The sequence below is a fragment of the Protopterus annectens genome, chromosome 2.part2 (genome assembly GCF_019279795.1).
Source record: "Protopterus annectens isolate FY-2018-M chromosome 2.part2, PAN1.0, whole genome shotgun sequence".
NCBI classification, from domain to species: Eukaryota; Metazoa; Chordata; order Ceratodontiformes; family Protopteridae; genus Protopterus; species Protopterus annectens.
In genome coordinates this window covers 705,351,603-705,371,577 of record NC_056730.1, presented here as the reverse complement: position 1 = coordinate 705,371,577, position 19,975 = coordinate 705,351,603, and the positions used below count along the sequence as shown (strand labels likewise).

General features: G+C 44.8%; 1 protein-coding gene across 1 annotated transcript in view; it reads left to right on the top strand.

Annotated features, from left to right (window-relative positions):
* PTPRA (protein tyrosine phosphatase receptor type A) overlaps positions 1–19,975 on the top strand; it is a gene marked incomplete in the record, with an annotated part of 4,245,980 nt that overhangs the window by 1,708,081 nt on the left and 2,517,924 nt on the right.

Below are 19,975 nucleotides of genomic sequence, written 5' to 3'. Positions count from 1 at the left end.
TTAACATCTGAGAAATAAATGCCGAACAAGAGGGGTCCCAGGACAGATCCCTGTGGGACACCACTTGTGGACTGGCTTTGAGTCTGACATTGCTCCAGCGATTTTAACTTTATGGGTTCTGTCCTTTAGCCAGTTTGCAACCCATCTAGTGACATAAGGGTTTATTTTTAAGCTGTTTAGCTTATCTATGATGCCTGAGTGGGGTATTGTGTCGAAGGCCTTAGCCAAGTCCAGGTATGCTGTATGGACTGCTTTGCCCTCATCAATGGCTCTAGTGACTGTTTTGAAAAAGTCAACCAGGTTTAAAAGGCAGGATCTGCCCTTTACAAAGCCGAACTGGGTGGGGTCAAGTGTCTGTAGGTCCCCTATGTCTCTGTTTATGAGTTCCATAATGATTCTTTCCATAGCTTTGCAGACCAGGCTAGTTAAGCTTATGGGGCGGTAGTTTCCAGGGTCTGTAGAGGCACCCCCCTTGTGGAGTGGGACCACTGTTGCTGTACGCCAGTGTTCAGGTACATATCCCAAAGTAAGGCGGGTTAAATAGCATTTTTATGTGTGGGTTTAGCTCCTCTTGGAGTTCACGTAACACGCACCCCGGGATACCTTCAGGTCCTATTGATGCTGTGTTTTTTGCTTTGTTTAGGGCGGTTCTCACTTGGACATCTGAGATGACAGGGAGATTACGTTTAGCTGGGATAAGTATTTCTTCTTTTGGGGGTGAAGGAGGGGAGAAATTTGCACTGAACCTGTCAGCCAGAATGTTAGCAATATCTGTGGGTTCAGTGTATTTTTTGTTGTTGTGAACCAACTCTGAGCATATCTGAGGGTTTCCGCCCAGGTTTCTAACATAGCTGAAGAAGGCTTTGTGGTTATCTTTAGTGTCCTTAGCGATTTTTCTCTCAAAGTTTGCCTTGGATGTTTTTATGAGAGAACGTAGTTTTCTGCTAATGTTGATCAGAGATGTCTTCCCTTCATGGAATTTCGCTCTGACGTGCAGTAGCTTCCTTCTTTTGTTGTATAATTTGTTTATGGCTGAGGTCCACCAGACTGGACGCTTACATTTGGTGGAGAGGGACTTGGATTTGTTTGGGATTGCATGATCCATGCATTCTTGGAGATGTCCAATAAAGGATACCATCTCAGTCTTAAGAAGAGTGAAGTCTGCTTTTGAGAAGTTTTTCACTGTGGTCTTTTGTGCTGGGGGTGGAGGTGGGATATGTATATCCAGGGTGATTAGTTTGTGGTCAGATCTCACTAGTGAGGGGTATACTTCCGGTGTGGAGCATTTTGTCCCCATGTTTGTGATGATCAGGTCTAGTATATTATCTCCCCTAGTGGGAGAGGTGACTAGTTGTTCCAGTGTATTTGAATTTATGAATTCCAGGAACCTTTGGGCTAGGGTATTAAGGCTAGAATAATGTACCCAATCTATGCTATTCTAGGCCCGTTTTTTGTTCTCCAAGTGGTATCCTTTCTGTGTGCTAGTTTTTGACCTAGTTTCCTTTAGCATAGCTCCGCGTTTGTGTTAGGACCTTGTTTTTTGCTATTTTTCAATAGAATAGTATATTGTGTGCATTGTCGTTTACTATTCTAGGCTAGTTTTTGCCTTCTGTTTAAAATTTACAATCTGTGGTATTTTCTGACTTTGCTTCTTTCCTCCCTCCCTCAGCTAGGTCTGTTTAAGTTAGAGGACCTAGTCCTCTGTTTGCTCATCTGTGTGTGTTATCTTAGCGGGGCTAGACTCATTTAAGTTAGACCTAGTCCTCGGTTGTGTTTTGTGTGTGGTTTTCTTAAAGGGCGAGGCCCGTTTAAGTTGGAGGACCTTGCGTTCTCTTGTCTTTATAGAACTTCCATTTGTAGTAAGAAATGTGAAAGGAGTCCAAACATCATAAGCCTTCGGGTTTTAAAAAGTGCCTTAAGTGCTCCCAAAAAATGTCAGTTACTGATGGGCATAGTAACTGCGTTTACTGTCTTGGAGCCATTCACCTACAGGAAACTTGTTCTTTCGGTTACTCCTTCAGCTCCAGAGTTCTGCAAGAAAGGAAGAACAAATTAATACTGAAAGGTTTCCTTAAGCCTTCTTTCGAGGAGGATTAAGCCAGCTCTTCATCATCCTCCCAAGTCTCATTCCTCAAAGAAAGAAAAGGTCAAGTCGGCAAAGAGACATTCTCCTGCACCGGCTATTTTGTCTGGACCTCCTCAGAAAACTCAAAAATTGGATAAGCCTTTTAACCTCTTCGGCTCCACTGTCCTCGGAGCCGGTTGAGGTTATCGATGTTGACACTGCAGTGTCGGCCCGAAGTCTTTCGAAGCCGACTACTGAGAAATTGCATCAGAGCCGGCCTAGAGAGCTATTGCTGGTCTCCCCAACTTTATGATCCCCGATTTTACAGAGATCTAGGTCGCCTACCCTGTCATCCAGATCCTCCAAGAGCTTTTCAGAAGAGGACGTAGAGAAGAGTAGTGCTTAGACTTTTGAAGTTGTTTGCTTTACCAGAATTGTTGCTGGCTCTGACCCAGTCGGTTCCAGAGCCATCTAAGGTCATTCTCCCTGTTGCTGTTCCTCTTCCGAGCCATGTTGGTCTTTTGGACCTGGAGATTTCGATGCCACTTGTTGTGGAACCCTCTGTTCCAGCAGCCCTTGTGGCTGTCTCAGAGCTGAGTTCTGCTCTGACACCTTTGGCACCGTCCTTGGTGTGTAGGAGCTGCAGCTCACCATTCGGCCCTGACGGATTCTTGGACCCGAAACTCTTCAGTGCCGAGCCTACCTCTTAGTGCTTCGGCTAGGTTGAGCTTGGACCCTACATCCATCTCTGAGCCAATTGCTTTAGAGCCCTGTGCTACCTCCATTTCCTCTGAACTGGGGCTGTCCTCGGAGCCAGAGAGATCGGCGTTCGAGATGAGTGTGCTGTTTCGGTCGTCAGCTCCGCCCAAGGGTACCAATACTCTTTCCCCCTCAAGCACCGACCTCTGTCTCAGCGCCATCTCTCTCTCTGTCAACAGCAGAGGCACGCAGCCTCAGGAGCCCCCGTTGAGTGGCCACCAGTCTTCCGAGACCTCCCCAAAATACCCTTCTGACGAGCCCCCTCAGAATAGGACATGCAAGAGGAAGCATGTAGACACCCTGGATGAGTCCCATCACCTCGGACACTGACCTCGAGGAGTCAGAAGGGGTCCCCTAGGTCATCCTCTGATATCTCCTTTGTAGATATCTTAAGAGATCCTAAAACAGAGAGGCGGCTGGCCCACTGTCACCCCTTCTGATGAGGAGTCAGTGTACCTGAAGGCTTTTGGGTCTCAACCTTCAGCCTTTTGGGTGTCTCCACCTTTTGATGAGCTCCTGGACCTAGTTAGCTGAAAGGTGTGGGATACTCCTGATGCCGTGGAACCAGTCCCCAGAAGACCTAACAAATTTCTCTCAGCCCCAAAAGAGAAAGAGTTCTTGAACAAAGGTGTGCCTGTAGATGCCATGGTGGTGGCAGCCGCAACAAAGAAGGAACTAGCAGAGACTTCTACATCTGTCCATCCACTGAACAAGGAGTCTTGAACGATGGATAGGTACGGGAAGCATATCTTCTCTTCAGTGGCTTTTACTTTCAGAACGCTGAATTACCTCACACATTTTACTAGGCTACAAAGAGATCTCCTAAAGGAGCTAGGAGATGCACTCCAAGTTACATCAACTGAAGGAGTCCCTGAGAAAGTTACTGCTCAATTGTCCACCTTAAACTCCATTCTTAACTCCACCATGAGGCTGATCTCCTATGCAGCAGATGGAGCAAGTAGGGCAGCAGGATCAGGGGTTTCCCTTAGGAGACGCTCCTGGATGCGCTTATATAATTTTGTGGTGCCCTTCAAATCTACCTTTACCAATGCCTCCTCTTTGTTTGGACCAAAGGTAAAAGATACACTCACGAGGAGCGAACAGGAAGGGAAAACTCTCTCTGCAGTGGGAATACATTTTACCGTCCCTTCTTGACCATACCCCAAGGGTCAGAGAGGCGGGCAAATGTGGTTCAAGAAATCCCAGAGATTTTTCCCAGACGCACAGGGTGATACCTCCTTCAGAGGCAGGGGAGGAGGAGCTAATGGCAGACGTCGCCCTAGAGGCAGGGTGGTTCACAAAAACCAGGGTGGCCATGATTCTTTTCATGGCCGTCCCTATCAGCGCTCCTGATGTGTGGCCCAGCTGCGCTTCTCTGGAGCCAGTCGGGTGTTGCTTATCTTTGTAACCAGAAGCCTGGCTCAACATCACCCAAGACAAGTAGGTACAAAGAATAATCACCAGAGGATACTCCATAACTTTTTTCTTCCACCCTGCACACCCAAGAAGATCCCAGATGTTCCACCCAATCACAGGGACCAAGCAACCATAGAAGTTCAAAAGTTGCTTTCAAAGAGAGTCATCCAAACCGTCCCCGCAGACCAGATAGGATTTGGAACTTATTTTATTTTAGTGCCTAAACGAACAGGAGACTGGAGGCCCATTTTGGACCTCAGCAAACTAAACGAATCAGTAAAGAAGTCTAAGTTTCAAATGGTAACCCTGCAGCCTATACTCCCTCTATTAGGGAAAGACAATTGGATGTGCTTCATAGACCTCCAAGATGTGTACTACCACATCAAAATGGACAGAGCATCGAGGAGTCATCTATGCTTCCAGATGGGAGCCAGTCATTACCAATTTCGTGCTCTGCCATTTGGTCTCACCACAGCCCCCAGGGTGTTCACCAAATGCATGGCAGTAGTGACAGCTCACTTGAGATGTTGTGGATTCCAAGCGTTTCCGTACTTGGACGACTGGCTCCTGACTGCCACCACCAGGCACCTACTCCTATAAGCCAAGGATTCAATCATCCAGCTCTGTACTCAGCTAGGAATTACGATAAATTGGGAAAAGTCTGCTTCGACGCCCTCTCACTTGACTTTTATATAGGTAGGTTCATAGGTTGGTACTAGGCTATCGGCACTAAGGCCTATACAAGCGTAGCCATAACAATTCCCTGGAAATTCTTTCCCACAATATTTACTTCTCTGGACGCAGAAATAGACGTAGTCGCCATGATGGCTCATCTTCCTGCAGACAATTCAAAATCTCAGACAACAGTTAAACAGCTTACTTCCTCAACAAGAAGTCAAGGCCAAGACAGTGATGAAACCTTTAGGGACCATGGCTTCTACCATAAATCTAGTTCTGCTAGCCAGATTGCATATGCGAATTCTTCAATGGCTACATTTTTCCGAGTTGTCTCTTCAACAACTGCCTCTGTCTCATCATATTTTCATAACTGAATCTTGCAAAAAGCACCTTCATTGGTGGATTCAGCCCAATCAACTGACGACAGGAACACCTTTCCTTCTTCGCCAACCAGTTGCTACTGTGACCACAGATGTCTCCCAGATGGGGGAGAGGTCATTATCTAGGCAGGACTGTCCAAGGCACGTGGCAAGATCACGAGGCTCACATGCATATCAATGTCCTAGAGATGAGAGCAGTGCTTCTAGTGTTGCAAGCAAGCATTTCACGACTTTCTTCCTCTAGGGAAAATAGCAATCCAATCGGACAATATGTCAGTGGTATGGTATCTAAACAAGCAAGGAGGAACCAGATCTTACCCCCTTTGTCGAGAGGCTCTTCGTGTTTGGCAGTGGATGGATATCTTCCCAGTGCTTTCTAGTAGCAACGCATATCCCGAGGACAACCAATGTGATAGCCAACAAGCTCAGCAGGGCAATCTTGATGCTACACGAGTGATCTCTGAATCAGAAAGTAGTGGAACAGATTTTCTGCAAATGGGGACAGCCTTGCTGCAATCTTTTTGCTAGTCCAATCAGTGCCAAATGCAGCAGCTACTTCTCCCTTATCCCCCCTCCGGGGGGGAGTCACCAAGAGACGGACTTGTTCTCATTTGGCCTCCAGGACTTCTGTATGCATTTCTCCCATTTCCGCTCAAATCGAAAGTGATCCAGAAAGCAAAGTTCTTGGGAAGCAAAATGATTCTGATCACTCCTTACTGGCCTCGTCAGATTTGGTTCCCCTTTCTCGGGCCTTATCTCCTAGACCATCCATGGACTCTGGACCCAGTTCCAGACCTCTTGACACACGTCAGGATCCCTTCACCCCTGCCTCCACACTCTCAACTTGACAGCGTGGCTGCTCCACTTCCATCCCTAGTCAGACTTCATGATTTTTCACTTGCAGTGACCCATATCCTTACGTGTTCCCACAAACCTTCCACAAGGAAGTTATATGCTAGCAAATGGAGAAGATTTTCTATCTGGGCAAAAGAGAAAAATGTAGATCCTTACACAGCATCCATCCCCTTGGTGTAACTGAACTTTTCCATCAAGGGTCAGCTGCTGCTACAATTAAAGTTCAACTGGCAGCGATATCAAATTTTCATTTGGGACAATATGAGCCTAATCTATTGGCTCACAGATTATGTAAAACTGTCCTTAAAGGCACTGCCTTGCTGAGAACTCATTTTCAGGAACCTGCATCTCCTTGGGATCTAAATTTCGTTCTGTCCAAACTTACTTCCCCACCGTTTGAACCTGCGCATTCGTTGGAACTGAAGGTTTTGTCTTGGAAAACCATTTTTCTAGTAGCTATTACATCCGCTAGAAGGGTGTAAGAGTTGCAAGCACAGTCATTCAAACCTCCTTATTTGATTTTTCATAAAGATAGAGTTTACCTTCGTACAAACCCTTCCTTCATTCCTAATGTTTGCTCTCGGGCTAATTTGAACCAAACTATCGAACTTCCTGTATTCTTTCCTAATCATTCAAACAGTGCAGAATATAAATTTCATCAACTTTGTTCACAGACAGTTACGTTTTTACCTACATAGAACTAAGGAACTTAGAAAACCAGACCAATTGTCCGTATCCTTTTCTGAAACTAGGATAGGTCTGCCAGTCTCTAAAGTAACTCTAATTGGATTTACAACTGTATCTCTTTTATCTACTCTTACAGTGGAAAGAACCTTATGTTTAAAATTAAGGCTCATTCCACAAGATCCCTATCCACATCAGCTGCTTTCAAGCCAAAGTTCCAATTGACAGTATTTGTGCAGCAGCAACTTGGGCTATCCCTCATACCTTTATTACTCATTACAAATTGGATTTGACCTCAAAGGGTAAAGCCTCCTTTGGTTCCATGGTACTTAAGAGTATATTCCCATGAGCCACCTGAGAAAAAGGTGCTAGGGACGCTGTCCCATATGTAAGAATGAAGACGAGATAGGTCTACAGAACATAATGACGTTATGTACGCACCACAACGTTCCATGTTTGTAGTCCATCTCACCCTTCATTCTTACGAACCCACCCACCTACCCCCGTCCTTGGAGGATCTGGAGACAGGATAGTATTGCCTTTGGTAGGGTGGAGACCTTACATCTTTGATGTTCCTTGTGGATAACCTTTTCTATCATTCTTATAGTTAGCAGCAAACAAGATCTGGGGATTCTTGCTAGTGTACTACGGGATACATACCTTGCCATGAGCCAACTAAGATTCTTTGAGCTTTATAATTGACCGAGTACCCATTTGTAAGAATGAAGGGCGAGATGGACTACAAACATGGAACATTATGGTAAGTACATAGCTTCTTTTTTATGTATATGTTTATATAGAGGGAGAAGTTGATTTTTATGTATGCTTGTATGTACATCATCCCTACTTTGAGATGTCTGTAGGATTATGAGGAAAGGCTTAGACTGGACTCAGACCCCTATCATTTCCTTCCAGAATTGCTTGCATGATTTTCTTTCAGACACTCCTAAGAAGTCATAGGTCATTTTCCTTTCAGAGACTGTCATTATGGTTATCAGTGCAGCCTAAAGGCATTTTGACTGTAACATTTTGGCCTCAAAAAAAGTGGATATCTCCTGTACAAAGCTGTTCATTGCCTGAGCAGGTCGAGTCACTTAGCATCCCCAGTGCCTTTTCATTCTAGTTGTTTCAGGACTTCCATGTGCCTTGTATTGTTCATTACTGATACTCCTATCCTAGGCAGATCCTCACACTGTGATACTTGTTCTTCCTGCATAATTTGTTATGAAGATCTGTCTCTCTAGAAGAGGCTCTATGTAGTGGGGTCTTCCTCGTTTACCATCCGTGAGTTCTGTGGAGTTCAATCTGCCACGTTGCACTTAATGAGATGGGCCAGATGAAGAGCTGTCATAATGCAATTCATAATGGCTCTTGCATTAAATCATGACACAATTTTTTGTGTATCTGCTTACACTGGAACTGCGTATGGGAAGAGCCTACCTCTGCAGTAATAGTAATATAAGACCTATCTGGGATCCCGTGTTGAGCCTTGCAGCTAGTTGTGTTCCCTAGTATCACCACTGGAGACATAGCAGTTTTCCCGTTTGTGAAGATAGGTGAACAGGACAAGCAGCCTTGTACCTTTTCTTCCCCATGTCAGTTCCGTCAGATTCCTGGACACTAAAACTCTAGTTAATAAGAGTTTTAACTCCTTGTTTCTGAACAGAGCTGGCACGCATAACAGTGCTGCTGCTTATGTGATGTCTTCTTTTTCAGCAGAGCTTGGTGACCACACCATTTAGCCACCTTTACTGCAACACAAGGAGGTTAGAGTCTTCATTAGCAGTGATTAGAGAATTTAATACTGTACCACACTGGGGCTCAGTGCACTCATCTCCATGTTATCTGTCTCATTTCCAGGCCCACATTATGAAGAGGGTACTGGGAAAAATAGCAATATGTCTGAACTGAATCAAGGATCATTTTCATGTGACTTTTCAGGGCCTACACTGTGGATGTCTTGTGACCTGTTGCTGTTTTGACTGTGGTGAGATTATGATTGGGCTGTAGGCTTAGATGTATGCTTGCACAAAATTGTGTGGCTAAAATAGTACTCCCTTCAGCAGAAGCTCAAACTATTTCTTAGATGCTTGCATTTTGGGAGTTTCTGTGTGGATACCTGCTTAGGACATGGTTAATCTCCTTTGGAAGAAGCATGTCTTTGTGTCTTTTGAGGGTCTTGTGATTGTTTTCTCTGTCCTTCCCTTCTGCTATGCATGGCTAATCCAAAAAAAAAAGAGACCTTTTTTGAGTATGAGGACATTATTTATGCCTCATGATGTTGTTGCCCCCTTTGGCTCTGGTGAAATTTCCCTGGCTGGTGTTTCTTCTGGCAGCCCTAACAGAGTCTTTCGGAAGGGGAGTATTTCTCAGAGTTTGAGTTTGCTGTAGTGTAGAGAGCCATCACAAATGACCAGTAATTCTTGACACGGTAGCCTTTGACTACATCTCAAAGCTAAAAGATCTTCAAAATGGGTAACAGTGATAGATCAGAGCCATACTTTGTTGTCCAGAGGGACAACAGAGGCTGCCTTGATGCAAGGAGGAGGACATGAATTTTACTACCATGTTTTGTGGCTCTGTAGAGGACAGGCAACTTTTTCTCCCACTCTGTATCTTAGAGATTAAAGTCATTGCAGTCGTCTACATGTGTCTCCATGTGGCCACCCTGCAAAGGGGTGATTATCCTGTTGTGCACACAGGGTGTATGAGATGTTGGACATGATGGGTGCATTTTTGCCTATCATTATTTGGGGCCATATCGAAGACTAATTTAGTTTGTTCTGGATGGATGCTGATTTACAAAATGTTGCTGTTTTGTCTTCTTTAAACACCCAGGAGACTGTTTTGCTTCCTGCTAGGATCCAGTCATTACCAGTTTAATGTCCTGCCGTTCGGTCTCTCTACGGCCCCCAGAGTGCTCACAAAGTGCATGGCAGTGGTCACAGCTCTCTTGAGACTGCAAGGATTCCAGGTGTTTCCATATTTGGAAGATTGGCTCCTTACTGCCCCCACCAAGCATCTTCTGGTAACAGCCCTGCAGTACACCCTTTCCCTAGCAGAAATTTTGGGGATAACTGTGCAGTGGGAGAAATCCAACCTTACTCCGACCCAGTAGATAGAATTCAATGGGGCAGTCTTTGGTGCTCGATCCTGTCTGGTGTCACTCCCAGCTCAAAGACTCCAGAGGTTGAGGCTTCAGCTTCAGGTGATACTCTAAGACAAAGTCTCAGTGAGAGATGTTTTTCAGGTCCTCTGATTCATGGCAGCCACCATTCCAATAGTGCCTCTTGCGAAACTACATATGTGAATCCTGCAATGGCTTCTTCTCTCTGTGGTTCTGGAATCATCACCCCCTATGTTTTCAGATACAGATAACAAACTCTTGCAAACAGGACATTCTTTGGTGGATGAAGCCAGACACTGATCTTTGGAGCCGGCCATTCCAGCCCCCTCAGCCCAAGGCCATTGTGATCACGGATGCTTCCCTGATAGGGTGGGGGTGGCCATTTCCAGGGAAAGACAGTCCAAGGCGCATGGTCCATGCTGGAGGCCAACCTGCATATCAACATTGCAGAGCTGAGAGTGGTGCTGTTAGCATTGCAAGCATTCCATCTGGTCCTCCCCTCTGGAATGATTGCAATTCAGTCAGACAATATGTCAGTAGTCTGGTATATCAACAAGCGAGGAGGAACCAAATCCAACTCTGTGTTGAGAGGCCATGAGAATTTGGCAATGGGTGATGGATTCCAACCGCTTTCTGATATCCTTGCATATCCTGGGACCTCCAGCTTGATTGGAGACAAGCTGAGCAGATGTATTCTCTTGCCCCACAAATGGTCTCTCAATCCTGGAGTAGCGGCAGAAATTTCCAGCCGTTGGGGCCAGCCTTGCTGTGACCTCTTCGCCTCCCCTTCAAACAACAAATGCAGCAGCTATTTTGCCCTATTCCCCCCAAGGAGGAGTCCCTGAGGGACGCTCTAATTTACGATTGGCCCACGGGACTTCTCTATGCCTATCCCCCTATTCCTCTGATTCCACAGGTCATAAAGAAAACCATTCAGTTGAATTGCAAGGTGATCCTCATAGCCCTATTTTGATCTCGACAAGTTTGGTTCCCCTTCCTTCGACCTCATCTGTTGTACCCACTGTGGATTCTGGACCCTATTCCAGATATGCTGTCTCTGGTTGACTCATCTAAATCTGACCAATCTCAAGCTGATAGCTTGGTTTCTCCACTTCCGCTAGTTGCCAGGGAGGATGACCTCCCCTCTCCTGTTCGTGATATCATTCTGGCTTCTCACAAACCATCCACCAGAAGACTATACCTGGACAAATGGAGAAGGTTTTCTATTTGATCAAAGGAAGGTATGCTAGATCCGTATTCTGCTTCAGTCACAGCCGTTTTTATAGTACCTGTCTAAGTTTTTTGAAGATGGAGCTGCAGCCTCTACCATACGAATACATTTAGCGGGAATTTCTAATCATCATAATGGACTGGATGGTACTCCGCTCATATCACTGTGTTTATGTAAAACTTTCCTCAAAGGAGTATCTCACATTAGACCTCCAATCAGACAACCTATAGAGCCATGGGACCTCATGCTAGTTCTCCAGTCTTTGACTCAACCCCCTTTTGAACCCACTGCAAATTGTGACGTCAGATTCTTCTCATGGAAATCTCTCTTCTTTGTAGCCATCACATCAGCCATACAAGTTTGAGTTGCAGGGATTGTGCACCAAAAGACCCAACCTAATTTTTCATGAGGACAGAGTATCACTCCATACGAACCCATCCTTTCTCCCCAAAGTTGTTTCTGAGTTTTCCATCAATCAGTCTATTGATCTTCCAGTATTTTTCCCAAACTTTTCTAATAAAGGAGAATACGGCCTACATTCCTTGGACAGGACCAAAACAATACGCAAGACTAACCAACTGTTCATTCCCTTCTCTGGGCCTATAATGGGAAACTCTGTCTCCAAGGTCACTTTATCGAAATGGCTAAGGGACTATATAAGTTTCATTTATTCATTTGCAAAAGAACCTATGCCACAGAATGTTAAAGCCCATTGCACCAAATCTATGGCAACGTATGTAGCCTTACATTCCAGGGCTTCTATGGATGACATTTGCACAGCAGCCACTTGGGCTAAACCCCACAATTTTATCAGTCATTACAAATTGGATGTGGTCTCCAGAGTGGAGAGATGCCTTCTGCTCAATAGTTCTCAGGAATTTTCTTCCATAAGGGCCACCCAAGGATGGTAAGGTAGCTGGGGACTCTGCCCCATCCGTGATGAATGGAAAGAAGATTAACAACATCGGATAAAGAAGTTATGTCTTACCATAACGTCCCATCTATGTTGTTCATCCTCTTTTATTCATCACTTCCCACCCTCCTTCCCCCGCCAAAGGTGCCTGGTGGATACTTTGGGTCCTAGTGGTGTCTTAGGGTATTTCTGCAGAAATTACCTCTGCTTTACTTGTGTAACATGGGCAAACTCGATCTGAGGTAACAGGGAGAAGGACATTGTAGGTAGAAGCTTAGCTCAAGAGGTTTTTGGCTGGCGCGAGGTTGGTACTAAGCTGACTTGGTTCCGAGTGCTGGAAACTGAACCCATCGGTGATGAATGAAAGAAGATGAACAACACAGATAGAACGTTATGGTAAGACATAACTTCTTTTTTTGTTCAGAGTTTCTACAAATGAATTTTAGATAAGTGCCCTAATTGGGGCAATTTTTCTTCTCATGAATGCTCAAAGAAGTTAATAACTGCTTGAAGTTTAAGCAAATCCCGCATAGTCTTTCATTCGTTTTGTCTGGGACCTCAGCATAATGTTTTTAGTAGTCAGTATTGTGGTAGATTTAGAGCTAAATTAAGCTTAGGGCTGAAGTCGTCATGGCACACGTGGCGTCCTTGTACCCAGATGTTCTTCGTGTTTCACTGTTGCAGTCATCACACTTTCGTTATCTGCCTGCAGGTAGCCCTCAGTCGGCCCGAATACCAGAGTATTGGGATTTCTGCGTCGGATGCTGTCGCCTCTTCAATGATGTCAGGGGTATAAAACAAGCAGCCAACACCATTACATCAGCTTTTCTTGCCGCATGGGTGCACGAAGCAGAAGCAGTTCTCAAGTGCCAGTCGGCCGCTACCTGAAATTTTCATTTTTCGAGTTTCAAACCTGAAGTCTTCTAAAGCTAAGTACCCCGTTGGGATCCATTTTTCTTGCTCTAACATTGTCAGAAAAAGTTAACAGCTGTCTTGTCTGTGGAAAGCAAATACCTCACAGAGATTTTCATTCTTACTGCATCACCTGTTTAGGCCCAGACCATGATGTTCCTTGCTGTTGGTTTTGTGCCTTGTTTAACACCCAAACTATTCGTCGTCGGGCTATCTTTGTCACTAAATTCTTTTGCGCTCGTTCTCCGTATTCCGAAATGGCTTCCATAAGCCATCCGACTACCGATCTTCTGAAGAAACTTAAGGATAAAGACAGACAGACTGCATAGGTCCAAAACTGCCGATGATGTTTCCATTAAGCTAGTCGCCAGTCCACCGGTTTTCAGTGAGGCGCCTTCGCAGTCCCTGATACCTGCTTCTACAGATTCACAGGCCTCTGCTGAGATCCATTCAGAGTCCAGTATGCTGCGAGATGCTTCTTCAACTATGGAACCTGCAGATGTCTCTACCTTGGATGGGTCCGGAGCTGCTGTGCAGGCACCGGCTTCTGGGGGTGTATTCTTACCTTCCGATGTTCGTATTAAACTGACTACTTCATTTCTGACTAAAACTACTGAGTTTCTCAGGTCCAGAGTTTGCACTACACCTAGAAAATAGACGTCCAAAGCTCATGCTCAAGCTCCCATGCCACAGAAACAAATGCTTAGAATGGCTGAAGATCTTATAACTTTAATTAGGGGAAGCCAGCCTTCCTCCTCTAAAAGACAAAGAACTGATTTTCATTCTGATCCTACAGACCATGAGTCCAATGACCCTGATCCCTCTGATTACCTGCTCATACCTTTATCTACCTGTGATGATTCATATGCAGAGGATCCCATTCCCTCTGCCTCCCCTCCAGAGGACTTTTCTTTTGGTGAAACCTTGCATACCTTAAGAGCATTTCTGCTGGGAATGCCAGGACTTCCCACAGTCCAAAAAGAGACTCAGAGAATTTTTAGACTTGCCTCAGCAGAGGTCTCTAGCTATACCCCCCTGTCTTGGATATTGTAGATGATGTCTTCATGGAATCCAGTCTTACTCCTGATACTTTAACACCACCTCCTAGAAAGCCTGACAGGTACTACATAGTACCAGACTCTCACAAATGTATCTTTAAGAATCTCACTGTGGCTCCAGAGACAATTGCCCAGGGACCTAAAGGTATTGATAGCTATTACAGCCAAAAACCCTACCCCTTTGGACAGGGATTCTAGAGCTTTAGACAGATTGGGTAAGATATACCTCTGCAACTCACCATCAGAGCTTTAAATTGCCAGTTTCACATGTTGAAGTACCAGCAGCATATTATGGAACTAAACAAAAATTGTTGCTTCCAGATTGTACAAAAAATAAAGATTTACAAGAGTTAATGCATTCTGCAAACCAAGTTAGTAAACATACTTACAGGGCTGCTGTCACTGAGTCTGTACTAAGAAGGCATGCTTGGCTGAAAGAACAAATCTTGCAAGGCCATGTCAAATCAAAATTACTAGATGCTCCATTAAACCAGGAATGTTTGTTTTGCATTAAAGCAGTTGTTGTTCCTAAGAAAATGGAGGAAAAAGCTAAATCTATGCAAACTGTTAAAGATTTCTTACAGGTACAGCCACCTAGATTCAGTAGACATTGGCCTTCTAAAAACTGGTCCTTTCCAGTCCCTCCCAGGCCTTCAGTCCAAACCCAGGGGCAAGAGACCACCAAGACTACAGTCTCAGGGTATGCGGAGATCTAAACAATGGAGTGCTCCTACCTCAAAAACAGGGAGTGGTAAGCCACCCTCGTATGGAAAAAGTTCACAATGACTTGTCATTCATCCTTCCCAGGCATGCCCAAGTACTTGCACCCTTAGAAGGAAAACCCATCCTGCATGCAAAAAACTGCATGTCTGTTATCCAGGACCGATGGGTCCTAAACATTGTATCCCAGGGATACAGATTCTACTTCCACTCACTGCCAACCCCAAGTGGGTTGCCGGACCTTCCTCCAAATCAGTGGGCAGAGGCTCAAAAGCAAGTACTTTCTCTTCTCAGTATCAGGGCTATTCAACCTGTTCCAGTAGAGCAAAGGGGGACAAGGTTTCTACTCCAGACTGTTCCTGGTGCCCAGAAAAAAGAGCTCTTGGCACCCTATCCTGGATCTGTCCATTCTCAACATCTTCGTGGTGGTCCCAAAATTTAAAATGCTTACACTACAACATCTGCTTCCAATGCTAGCCAAGGACTCCTGGCTAGTCACCCTAGAATTCAAAGAAGCTTATCTGCACATCCCCCATGAGGGAATCTTGCAGGAAATATCTAAGTTGCAGGGCAGGTTCTATGCACGATCAGATGTTCATCGTGTTACCCTGCTGCAGTCATCACACTTGGGCTATCCTGCCGTCAGGCAGTCCCGCAGTCGGCCGGAATTCCAAAGTCTTGGTCTGGAGTTGTGGGAGTTTTTTGCATCCTGGGATTTTCCTCTTTTTTTGCAACAGTTTCTTCCTTCTGTTGTATAGTTTGTTTATAGCAGAGGACCACCAGATTGGCTTCCTTTTTTTGGAGAAGAGCATCTTGGTTCTATTTGGGATGGCACGATTCATGCACGAGTGGATGTGCCCGTACAGTGCCTTAGTGTAGGATTCTGCATTCGAACTTCCAGATCCCATCTGTGTGGGTGTTGTGAAGTTTGTCACTTCTGACTTCAGTAGCTTGAAGTTGGCTTTGGAGAAGTTTTTTAAGAAGGTTTCCTTACTGGGGGGTGGGGGTGGGATGTGGATGTCAAGGGTGATTTGCTTATGGTCAGACCTGAGCAACGAGGGGTTGACCACTGGTGTGGAGCATCTATCTCCCATGTTGGTAATGACCAGGTCTAGGATATTGGAGCCCCTGGTGGGACAATGGATTAGTTGATCCAGGGCGTTGGAATTTATGAATCCCAAGAACCGTTGGGAAAAGGAGTTGGTACCTGAGTAGTTTTCCCAATTAATGGCAGGGTAGTTGAAATCACCCAGTATTAGAGTGTTTGGTTGTATCTTAATATTTTCCAGTATGTTTAGAAAGGTGTAGTGAGAATCTTGGGACATGGTTGGAGATCTGTAGCAAGCTACAATTTGGATTGCAGTTTTACCTAGTGTTAGTTGCACCTGGAGAATTTCAGATGCATTTTGTTGGGCAACTAGCCTGGAGGTGTGAATATCCTTGGTGAATATGGACACTCCTCCACCTTTAGTGTTTCGGTCCTGATTTTGTGGCTGAAAAGTGTGGTAAGAATTGTAGCTTGGTATTGCAGGGGTGCTCTCTGGAGCCTTGAACCAGGTCTCAGTTACTGCACAGATATCGATGTTCTCCATTTTTAGGAGTGCCTCGAGAGAGTGCATTTTGAGGTTTAGACTTCTAGCATTGAGTAGCATTACCTTCAGATTTTGCCTGCTTCTATCTGTTACAGTGGTGGTTTTATCCTTTGAATCTTGCCTAAAAAAGACACTATAGGGGTGGCAAGAGCTTTAGCCAGTAACCTGGATCCCAGGGGTGACAGATGCAGACCATCTCTGGCAAAGCATCGTGGTTTGTCGATCATGTCTTCCCAGGCAGACAAATACTGGATCCCCTTTGAATGACACCAGAAGCTTAGCCAATTGTTGAAGTCAATCATTTTGTCCGTATACTGTGGTATCATTCTGGGCGAAGGCAGGATGCTACTCAGGGCTAGGGTCATACCTGCCTGGGTCACATGATCCGAGAGGTCTTCCATATCTCTTTTCATGTAGTCCAGGGAGGTACGTCTCAAGTCATTCACTCCAGCATGGACAATGACAGAGTCGTATTTGTACTTGTTGTGGAGTGACTTGAGTGCATGCGTTATGTGGCGGATCCTGGCACCCAACAGGCAGCTGACTGTAATTTTCTCCTTGTTCAGTCTGGTGAGTGGGACATCAGTGTGCCTGACTATAGAGTCACCTATGACTAAAGTGTTGGGTACATTGTCTTGCCTTAGGGGCTGTTGTTGGGTGGCACACTGGTGTTGTGAGCTATGTGTCACTTTGGTTGTGACTGATGTTTGTTTGCGTTTCGGCTTCGGAGGTCCTTGTTGCTTGGGCCGGTTAATGTTAAGGGCCTCCACATATGTGGGTTTAGTGTTGCTATGTGTGGGTGTTGATGGTGTGGGTTTTGAAGGGCTATGAGTTGCTTGAGGTGTGATGCAGGTGTTAACCTTCTCCTCTTGACTGTCTAGCACAATCTTGGCCGGAGAGAGCTTTGCTTCCAGTTTGGCTATGTAAGTGCATCTCTCGCAGGTTGTAGTGTTGGGTGGTAGGAGGAGAGGATTGTCTATGTACATGAGGCAGTTGCCGCATTGCCCCAGTATGCCCAGATTCACCAGGTGGACAGGAGAAATCACCGGAAGCTGACCATTGAACATGCCTGTTTAGGTGCTTTTATGTGAAGTTTAAGAGCTGTTTTCCCTTACCTTTGCAAGGTACTTTGCAATTATAGGCTGTTTAGTGCCTATGATTAATTTCTCCTTATTGACAAGGAGAGCTGAGTGCTTGTATCTGTTTCAGGCTTCCTAGTGCTTTTCTGCAGGTTCTAGAGCAAGTGCTAGTCACAGGGGTTCAGATTTTAGTGCTACTACTGAGAAACCAGATAGTTTTAAGGGAAAATTTGAAGAGCAGACTTTCTGGCACCTGGAATAGTTTAACTATAGCCTCGCAGCACGATGCGTTTTTAAGCCAGAAAGTTGAAAGGGTAGAAATCAGCCCAAAAGGCTAATAAAATTACAATTTCAGAGCTGGAAACCACTCCTCTAGTGTTAGGCAGTACATTGCTCACCAGTCCCACTGGTAGGCAGTAGGACTTCACTCTACCCATGCAAAGTCTGGGTAACTTTGAGCACAGAAAGTAAAGTCCTGAGACGAGCAAAGCTTGGGATATGTACTGGCTAGAAAAGGTGGGAAACGAGCAAACAAGATAGTATGTTTTTTTTTGTTGTTGTTGAAATAGGCTAAACAATGCAATAATACAGTAAATAAACACAGAAAAGGCACTTGAGTGTGTAGTCCTAGACAGTAAATGCAATCAAAACTGTACAAAATTAGCAATTTAAAACCTTTTTAAATGAAGCAAGGCAAGTACACAACTGAAAAACGATTTAAGAGGCAGTAACACAGCAGAATAAGTAGCTAGTCTACATATACAGAGAAGTCTATATATACAGAAAAGCAGCTAAAACATACACTTCAGATGCAGTGCAACCTAGAGCACTTGAGTTGTAGCAATATTAAGGCAATTACAGTTATAATAAATACTCTGAAATATACTCTATATTTCCAAAATGTTTGAGAAGCACAGTCAAAACACAAGGATATTCAGGAAAAAAAAAAAAAAATTGTTTTTTTTGGAAAGGGAAAAAAGAGAAACAGAAGGCCTTATCAAATGTTTTCTCTCTATTAGGTAGAATGAGCTAATGACACTAGACTGGGAGGAGTGTCCCAGATCAGATTTACATTAGGGGTGGGCCCCTCCAAAGCCACCAAGTATAACGGCAAGACACCAACTGGGAGGGAGGGTGGAAACAAAAAAATAGCCTACAGACAGTAAGCACTAGAAAAAGTCACAAAATGAAAATTTTTGCTTTTAACTGCGAACAAATCAGTTACCCGTGCAGATTAGTTAATAGCAATAAAATACACTCAAAAAATAAAAGTGCTATATATAAATTGCTAGAAACAATAATCTGTATAAATAATAAAATAACAGGATACTTATATAGGTTCATACTAGGCTATCTGCCCTAGGGCATTTATAAGCCTAGCCAGAGTGTGTTTGGCTTTCGCCACCCATTTTAAATTAATTTTGCTATGCCTTTTTTTGAGGTTAGTATACTGTGCCTCTGTCTAACAGTGACACAGAAGTGATAGCCGGGGTAAACCTACGATCTCCCATCCACTCATCAAGATTCCTCTTGAAGAGAGTCAATGTGGGACTCTGCCTAACCTGGACTGGGATTTTATTCCAGAGTGAAGGGAGCCTCTGGGTTATGAATCTGTCCCTCCAGCATGTCCTATTTATTTCAGTGCTGAGGTTCAAGTCTCTCGAGCGCGTAGCTCGATGGGATTTGGATTTTCTGAGGTGCAGCATGTCCATTAATTCCGGGTTGGACATGACTTTATACGCCAGGCACAGATCGCCTCTGAGCAGGCGGTATGCCACTGAGTAGAGCTGGAGTTTCTTTAACCAGGCAGCATATGGCATCTGTTTGAGCCCTTTGATCCTCTTGGTGAGGTACTTTTGGGGTCTTTCCAGTTGCTGCAGGTGTCTGGTAAGGTACATCCCAAAAGGGGCATTGTACTCAATTATGGGCCTGATGAGGGATGAGTAAAGAGGCGATAACCTCCCTGATCTAGATGTGAATCCCTTCATGATTAGGTGGGCTATATAAAATGTTTTTCTAACCACTTTGGCCACGTGGTTGTCAAATGAGAGATTGCTATCAACTTGGGTCCCCAGGTCCCTAATGACTTCTTCTGTACTTAATGGATTACCACCTATGTGGTAATTTGTGGGCACTTTGTTTTTGCCAAAGGGGATGACTATACACTTTTGGCTTAGCTTGAGGCCATGGCTCTGGCACCAGTTGTCTGTTTCTATGAGGCCCTTTTGGAGGATGCTTGTGTCGGCTGGAGAGTTGATTATGGCACCCAGTTTGCAGTCATCTGCGAACTTGGTCAGCCACAGTCCTTCCGTGTTGGCCTGTACCGAGAAATATATACCGAACAAGAGAGGTCCCAGGACTGAGCCTTGTGGGACGCCACTTGTAACTGGTTTGGAGTCTGACATGGCTCCAGCAATTCTAACCATGTGGGTTCTGTCCTTGAGCCAGTTTGCAACCCATCTAGTGACATAGGGGTTTATATTTAAGCTGGTGAGCTTATCTATAA